Source organism: Triticum urartu, chromosome 7A (assembly GCF_056163025.1).
Source record: "Triticum urartu cultivar PI428250 chromosome 7A, HENAU_Tu73, whole genome shotgun sequence".
Lineage (NCBI taxonomy): Eukaryota > Viridiplantae > Streptophyta > Magnoliopsida > Poales > Poaceae > Triticum > Triticum urartu.
The window spans coordinates 53,000,257-53,008,868 of record NC_141879.1 but is presented as its reverse complement, the minus strand read 5'-3'; the positions used below and the strand labels follow the sequence as shown (position 1 = coordinate 53,008,868).

General features: G+C 51.5%; 1 pseudogene; it reads right to left on the bottom strand.

Moving 5' to 3' along the window:
* Positions 1 to 6,834: 6,834 nt before the first annotated feature.
* On the bottom strand, positions 6,835 to 7,762 carry LOC147957641 (uncharacterized; annotated as a pseudogene).
* Between the last annotated feature and the right edge of the window lie 850 nt (positions 7,763 to 8,612).

Genomic DNA, 8,612 nt, shown 5'->3' with positions numbered 1-8,612 from the left:
CGTTTGCGGCCACCTCTTTACGTCCCGAACAAGAGAAAACGATGACATGGCTGTTTTCAGATGCGCTAATACTATTCATGATTGTGATGGACGGGGATAGCGGCGTTTGGGACGAGATTATAAAACATGACACGTTCAGGATATAAGATTCCATAAACGTACCGGCGAGAATACAAGAATTGGAAAGGGATTAGGATGTGCGAACCAACCTCTGGTTGAGATGGTTAGGTGGACCCTGGTATCCTCAACCCACCAGGGTTCAAATCCTGGTGCTCGCATTTATCCTGGATTTATTTCAGTCTCTCGGAGGTGCTCATAGGGGTAGGGTGTGCGTGTGTGCGTTCATAGGGGTGAGTGTATGCTCGTTTATATGAGCGCTTGCGTCTGTACTGTGTTCAAAAAAGGGAAAGGGATCAGGTTGCACGCATTCCAGGATCGAAGCCACGATGAGGAAAGAGGCCTATATTAGGCACTTATTAAGGTTGTGGTATAAGTTTTCGTTGATTAATTGAGATGTGCACTAATCCCAATTGCTAAATTTTTTTTATGACCAACGATTTGCCTGTTTAAAGAGGGTACGTGAGGTCTACAATGACATGAGGTGATTTAGTCTGGTCCCAAACGGTTTTCAGTCCGACTACGAGTCTGAGAAGAAGATGGCCGCCTGGGTGCTGGCTGGGCGGAATCTATATTAGCCCACACCAATCAGTCCAGACACTGTCAAATCCCTAGGCCGGCCTCTTGCTGTTAGAGAAAGGAAAGTCGAGGGCGCGCAGAGCAGAAGATCGAGGTTGAGATGGCAGGTCTCAGCGCTGATGAGGCTCCGGCGGAGACGAGCCAAGTCAAGAAACGCGGATTGAAGGAACTGGGCGACGATGTGACCTGCCAGCAAGGAGAGAAGAAGATGTAGACGACGAGGAGAAGGTACCCGCAGGAGTACGTCCACTTCATACTCTCCTGGAACACCGACTGGAAGATCCCGGATGCGCCCAAGGACGACGAAGAGATGTCTGAGGAGATCCGCAGCATGCACCTCCATGCCATCTCGTTCTTCACGGAGCTCCGTGCCAGGAAGCGCGCGCTGCAGGAGTTCGTCAAGGCCCAGGTCGCCGACCGTGGCTATGCCGAGATGCCGGAGGAGGCGACCGAACCTCGAAAGATATACGACGACGAGGACGGGGAGGAATTGGTTTATCTGGGGTTCGGTATCTATGATGGATAGCTTAATTCTGTTTGGCGGTTTTTGGAGCCGTGGTTAGTTGATACTCCAGTAACTGAAATCAGGTGTCTTGTAGTATGATGATTGCAATTCTGTCTGCTGTGTTTGACGGCAACCATACAATATAATTTGTTGTTGAGAAATTCGTAGAGGGGGGACGAGAAAGTTGACACTTTCTAGTGGACATCTATGAATGAGTTCTAGACACATTGTAACCTGCCAGCGATGTTGTGAAGAGTGTAAAGTGATCTTGTAAGGCTGTTAGAAGAACCAGATAGAGTTGGAAAGTGATTTCGTTGATTGATTCACTGTTGTATAGACAGATATATATATGGAAGGGTGAGGAGAAGGAACCGCACGTCCTATACTTGGGCACGCAGGCCACACGTGGTCCTAATCCTATAAACCCGGAGCTACGTTACAATATACACAGCAGTACAAATGTAATCTAACGATCGATAGGTCAATGTAGCAGAAAAACTAATTCCAGATGATGGCCCCGCGTCACTCGTTCCGGGCGACTCGGGCGGCACCAACGCCTCCACTGCAACAACCCACTCACCGCCGCCGGTCATCACCTCCGGGGCAAAGCCCCGGTGGCGGCGGGATCTCTCTCTCTCTCTCTCTCTCTCCCTGCTGCTTCTCCCCCAGATGATTGTACGGCTGATCATCACGAGATCTGTTCCGCTACCTTGCCGGTCAACCGCTGGATCCCTATTGGATGCGGGATTATGGCCTGCTGGTTGTGGCTCTTTGTTGATCAGCGGTGGTTCCAATCTGACGGGTCTGGCCGGCCGGAGGTCGCCGGAGCGAAACGGCCCAAGGAGCGATCTGTCTCTAGCCTGTCTGTCCAGATCCACGTGGCCAGCGCCGGTGCAGCTGCCGCATGCGCTCCATCGTTGGTGATGAACCGTGTGGTGGCAGGCTCCAGCATAGCGTTGGATGGGGCCCCTATTGGCCTCCGTCTAACCTATGGCGGCGGTCTCCGCATTGACGACGCTGTCGGAAACGGTGCCTAACCGCGCCGGCATCAGTCGGCCTCTGGAGTTGCGGATTGTGGCGGTCATTGAAGGATCTTCACGAGGATTTTCCCTTAGATCTGATGGCTGCTATCGGTTGATCCTATTGGCATGGTTGTGGGATGCAGCTGAAGGACTTCTTTATGAGTTTTGGCGGTTCTCACTCTTGCCAGTTTGTCTTCGACGATGAGATACAATCTATAGACGGCGACTTGACGCACAGGATATGGTTGTGCAACGGCAGCGGTGGGATTTCTAGCCCAATGCATGAAGCTGTAAGGATCGTGGAAAAGTGGTGGCGACAACACACAATTGACTTCGATGCGGTTCTCAAGTACCCGGGGTGAAAAACCTAGGTTTGACCTTAGTTGGTTATGCCTGGCAATGGCGATGTGTTTGCGTTTTTACCTTGTTGAAGGCACTGCTCGGATATGCTCGGACTTGTTCTTCAGGGTGAAAACCTAGAATCTGGCATTTGTTGGATCCGATGACGATGACACTTGAGCGTTGTTCCCTTCCCGAAGGCGTTGTTGTTGAAGAACCTCGCTGTCTTTGTGGTGTCAAAAGGTGGTTTGTGTGGATATGGTCGTTGACATAGTTTGTCGATCATTGTTTAGATCACTTTGGGTTTTTCTTTTTCTCGCTTAGGCATAGCTTTGGTCTTGTATGACTTTGCTCTTTGCCGGCGTGTTTATTTGTGTGTGTGTGTGTGTTAGTGTTGGTTGTGTGCATCCTAACTATGCAGAGGCCGGGTGTGTGCTCAATGTGTTTGTATCCACTTGATGCTTCATTTTGAGTAAATAAAAGCCACCCTTTATCAGGAAAAAAACAAATGTAATCTAACACCCCCCTTGGCCGGAACACCGTTTGGTAGGATGTTCATGCTGGATCTGAAATCGGTGAACACTGGAGACGACAATCCCCTGGTAAAAACATCAGCAAACTAAGAGCTGGAAGGAACATGAAGGACGCGGACCTCGCCAAGAGCCACCCTGTCTCGAACGAAGTGTAGGTCTATCTCAATGTGTTTAGTGCGCTGATGTTCTACTGGATTGCACGAAAGGTAGGAGGCGTTGATGTTGTCACAATACACAATGGTGGCCCGTGTGGGGGCAGCTTCAACTCGAAAAGAAGTTGTCTCAACCAACATGATTCGGCCACACAGTTGGCAACGCCGCGGTATTCTGCTTCGGCACTGGAACGAGAGATGGTTGGCTGCCTCTTTGATGACCAAGAAACAAGGTTGGAGCCAAGAAACATACAAAAACCAGAAGTAGATCTGCGTGTATCCGGGCACCCGGCCCAATCCGCATCGGTATATGCAATGAGATCCATAGAGGAGGATTTGTATAGCTGAAGTCCATAGTGTTAGGTGCCTTGCAAGTACCGGAGAATCTGTTTAACAAGATGCATGTGAGTGTCACGAGGAGCATGCATGAACAAGCAAACATGTTGAACGGCATAGGCAATGTCGGGGCGAGTGAGAGTGAGATATTAAAGGGAGACGGCCAAGTTGCGATAGTGGGTGGGATTTGAGAGAAGTTTGCCATCCTGAGAGGAGGGCTTGGAGCTGATGTCAATGGGAGTGGAGACCGGGTTACAGTTAAGCATCTTGGCGCGCTCGAGAACCCAAGGGTGTATTGTTGTTGGCAAAGAAAGATGTCGGGGGAGTTGGTGGGGACGTTGATGCCCAAAAATGATGAAGGGGACCGAGATCAATCATGGAGAACTCGTACTTGAGTGAGTGGATGATGGAGGTGAGGGTGGTGGAGGAGCTTGCCGTGACAATGATATGATCCACATAAACCAACAAGTAGGCGATGGAGTGGTCGTGATGCATAATGAACAAAGAGGAATCACTCTTAGAGGCCCGAAATCCCAATGACAAGAGGAATGCCTAAAACCGGAGAAACCAAGTCCGCGGGGCTTGCTTGAGGCCATATAAAGACTTGAGAAGGAGGCAGACATGATCCAGCCAGGAGGGATCCACAAAACCTGCCGGTTGTGAGCAATATACTATCTCATTGAGATCTCCATGAAGAAATGCATTTTGACATCAAGTTGGTGAATCTGCCATGACTGAGAGGTAGCAATGCTGAGCACCATACGAATAGTAGCCGGCTTCACAATGGGACTGAATGTTTCATCATAATCCACCCCGGCTTGTTGAGTGAACCCCCGCACAACCAAACGAGCTTTGTAGCGTGCCAAGGAGCCATCAGTGTTGAGCTTGTGACGAAATATCCACTTGCCTGTGACAATGTTGACACCTGCAGGCTTAGGCACCAAAGACCACGTGAAGTTATCCATTAAAGCATGATATTCATCTAACATGGCCTTGTGCCAATGGGGGTCTTTGAGAGCAGATTTGTAGGTGGGTGGAATTGGGGAATTATAGGGAGAGTTGGCGTCCGCAATGAATAAGAGTTTGGGCATGAGATAACCAATTTTGGCACATGTTGACATTTTGTGTGCATTCTACGGTGGGTGTACTGGAATTGCATGGCGAGGAAGAGGTGGCGCGGGCGGAGTGGATGGCGCAGAAAGCGAGGAGGATCCGGTGGTGCTGGCTGGGCCGCTGGCAGAGGGATCGGGCGTGGGATCCAAGGAGGATTCATCCGAGGTATGTGTGGCAGAGGAATCGGGAGTGGCCGGTGTAGTGGGTGTGGACCGCGAGGTGGTTGGCTGGTTGTGGGGGGGCAGATGGGACCGGTGTGTGGATCGAGGAGGAGGTGGCGGGCGAGGTGGACGAGCCAGCTAGGGAGTGGCACGCGTCAACGCAGGATGGGGAGGAGGTTGGAGTGGTGGGTGGGTGAGGCGAATCTGGTGGTGGTGGGTGGGGCCCGTATGAGGTAGGTGGCGGCGTGTGATCCGAGAGATTTGGTCGGGCAAGGGAGGCTGCATGGGGATCTAATGTGGACGTAGGAGTGTTGTGGCCCGGGGTGGGTGGCTGATATGGAAAAATTGTTTCGTCGAAAACGACGTGTCGGCAAACGTTAACGCGACGTGTGGAAGGATCATAGCACCTGTATCCTTTGTGTTCAAGGGGATAGCCGAGGAAAACACAAGGAGAGGAGCGAGGAGGGAGCTTGTGGTCCATGGTGGCATAGAGATTTGGATAACAGAGGCAACCAAATACACGAAGGTGAGTGTAGTCGGGATGAACACCGTGGAGAAGGAAGTATGGTGTGTTGGGCGTGATGGCATGTGAGGGACGCCTGTTGAGGAGGTATGTGGCTGTATGGAGAGCTTTGACCCAAAAGGGAGGTGTTAACTTAGCTTGGATGAGGAGAGTGCGCACTATGTCATTAGTGGTTTGAATAAGACGTTCCGCCTTGCCATTTTGAGGGGACGTGTGGGGACAGGAAAACCGATAAGCAATGCCATTGGAGGAAAAGAAGGAGCGAAGAGAAGAGTTAATGAACTCGCCGCCATTATCACATTGCATGCTTTTGATGATCACATGGAATTGGGTGTGAACAAAAGTGAAAAGGTGTTGTAAGACAGTGGAGGTCTCGGACTTTTGGCACAAGGGGAAGGTCCAGGAGTAGTGTGTGTAGTCATCCAATATAACAAGATAGTATTGAAAACCGGAAAAGCTTACAACGGGAGATGTCCACATATCACAATGGATTAAATCAAAGGGAGCGTATGTTTTGCTATGGGGAGAAGAAAAGGGGAGGCGTGGTTGACGCTCTAGTTGGCAAGCACTACAGGGTACATGAGGAGCCTTATTACAATCGCTAAGAAAATCATGAGAAATAGTAGAAAAAGTGTGAGCATCGGGATGCCCGAGACGACGATGCCATAGATCCGAAGTAGTGGTGAGGAGTGCGGACGCCTTGGTTGGATTATTGCCATAGAAGGGGTAGAGGTCGCCCGTACTAGTGGAGATCATGAGAACTTTCCGAGTGTGAAGATCCTTCACAAGAAAACCACATGAATAAAATTCAGCAGAACATGAGTTATCTTTGGTAAATTTGCGAACAAAAATAAGGTTAGTAACAACATGTGGAGAGACAAGAATATCCGTGAGGCGAAAATCGTGAGGATGGAGTGTAGTGGAGCCAGTGGCTGTGGCAGGAATGTGTTGCCCATTGCCAACAAGTATGCTAGAAGGAACATGCTGTAATGAATTACTAGACGAGGTTAAGATACCTTGGGTGCCGGTCACGTGCGAAGAGGTGCCACTGTCCAAGTACCACTCAGGAGCGGGCTGGTTGGTGATGCCGGAGTTGCTGTAGGCGGCGTGAAGCATAGCCAGGTGCTCCCAGGATGGCGGCGCGGGGGGTAGTAGGGCGTCGTTGGCGGTGGTGAAGGCGGGTACATGGGGTACGCCTGGGCATGGGCGCCGGGGCGCGGACCAAGCACACCAGCGGCGTTGGGAGGAACCTAGCCGGCATGCGAGTAGGGCAACGCCATGCCGTACGGTGCAAAGTAGCCGGTGAACGGCGAGTGCAGGGGTTGGGAGGGCTGGACACGACCAGCAGAGTCGCCGCGCCCACGCCCACGGCAACGGTCACCATCGGCGAAGCGGTCACCGCGACCACGTCCAGAGGGTTGCTGGTGTTGATGAGGAGAGCCCTGGGCGCAGTCTTAGGAGGAGCCACTGCTTTGGTCGCTGTCACCAGAGCCATGGGCGCCCGCCCCGGAGCTGCTGCCTTGTCCGCGGTCACCAACAGGAAAGGCAAACGCCGAGGCACTCTCCTCGGCGGCGCATTGCGCCTGGGATTCCTCAGCCAGGACAACCCGGGAGAGAACCGTGTCAAAGGGGAGCCCTTGATCGCCGAGAACGACGCGAATGGTGTCGAGACGCTTGTCGAGGCCATGAAGAAATTGGGTGGTGAGGTCAGTCTCGGTGACTGCATGTTCGATGTCAGCGAGGCCGTCGGTGAGAAGTTTCATGCGGCGTGCATATTCAGACACAGAGAGATCCCCTTGTTTGAGGTTACGATACTGCCGGTTGAGGATCATAAACCGGGCAGCTCGATTGCCAAGGAATAAATATTTGATCTTCTTCCAGAGGGCGAGGTGGTGGTGGCGCCGACCACGTGATCGACCATGGAATCTCAGAGGGTGGCGTAGATCCAGAGAGCGACGTGGGCATCGAGCTCAAGATGGGAGGGGTCGACATTGGGGGGAAGGGGATTCTCGATGAGAAACAGAACGCCATAGCGGATCAGAACCATAAGGAAGAAGGATTTCGACTTGTGGTAGTTGTGGTCAGCGGGATTGAGGAGAAATTTTATGTAGTTCGTGATGTGATCCTGGTAGATGGGGTTGCGAGGTGCCGGCGGTGCCGACGCCGAGGGGGTGGAGGTGAAGAGGGGGGCGAAGTGAGATCCAGAGGAAGGGGGGTACCATGCAGGAGAGAGGGGGTGGTCCCGAAGATGAACGGCGGCGAGGTTGCCGCAGAGGAGGACGAGCCAGAGGTGGCAGCAGGCGCCGTGGAGGAGAGGGAGGTCGGCGAAGCACCGGAGTCCCGAGCAGCGGAGGATGTGGAGGAATAGATTGGCTCGGCCATGGGAGTCCTAATATCTGATACCAAGTTGGAAAGTGATTTCCTTGATTGACTCACTGTTGTACAGATTGACTCTGGAAGGGTGAGGAGAAGGAACCGCGCGTCCTACACTTGGGCACGCAGGCCAGACGTGGTCCTGATCCTATAAACCTGGAGCTACGTTACAATATTCACAGCAGTACAAATGTAATCTAACAGATAGCACAACCTGCAAGACCTGGAACATGTTGATGAAGTCAATGACCAACAGGCACCAACCAAGACACCCTCGTCCAGATGAGTTTGCCACAAATTAACAAGACACGGCTGTAGCATGCCAGCGGCAAAGCATGAAGAGGGTTCATCATGCACATCATCTAACACACACAGAAAACAATCCTCTCGTGTGTGTGAGTTGCCTGCTATATTAAGACAGTTTCAACAGGCCCATATACCCATTCATAGATGAATGAAACGATGAGATGACAGCAGAGCAACATACACTTGCCTTGAAGATGACAAAATTCTGTGAAGATCCACCACCAAACTATATTATTCTCAATTAGTCCTTGCTACCAATAAGTGGGTCATGATATTGTGTTGGTTCATCTCAACGACAGCACACACAATAAAAAAATTGTACTAAACATCAGACGATATTAGTGTTGGGATCTCTATGCGTTTGCCAGATCTCAAGGAACATATGCTGGAGCAGATGGATCTGTTTTGTATGTATCTGCAACATTTGCTGCAGAGGCCAGCACAAAACGAGTGGGGTGCTGGCTCCCTCTTGTGCAATGCCGACTTCTCCATCCCTTGATGTGACCAAGCGTGACACCGGGACCATTCAAAGCCCACTGGACTGCCACTAGAT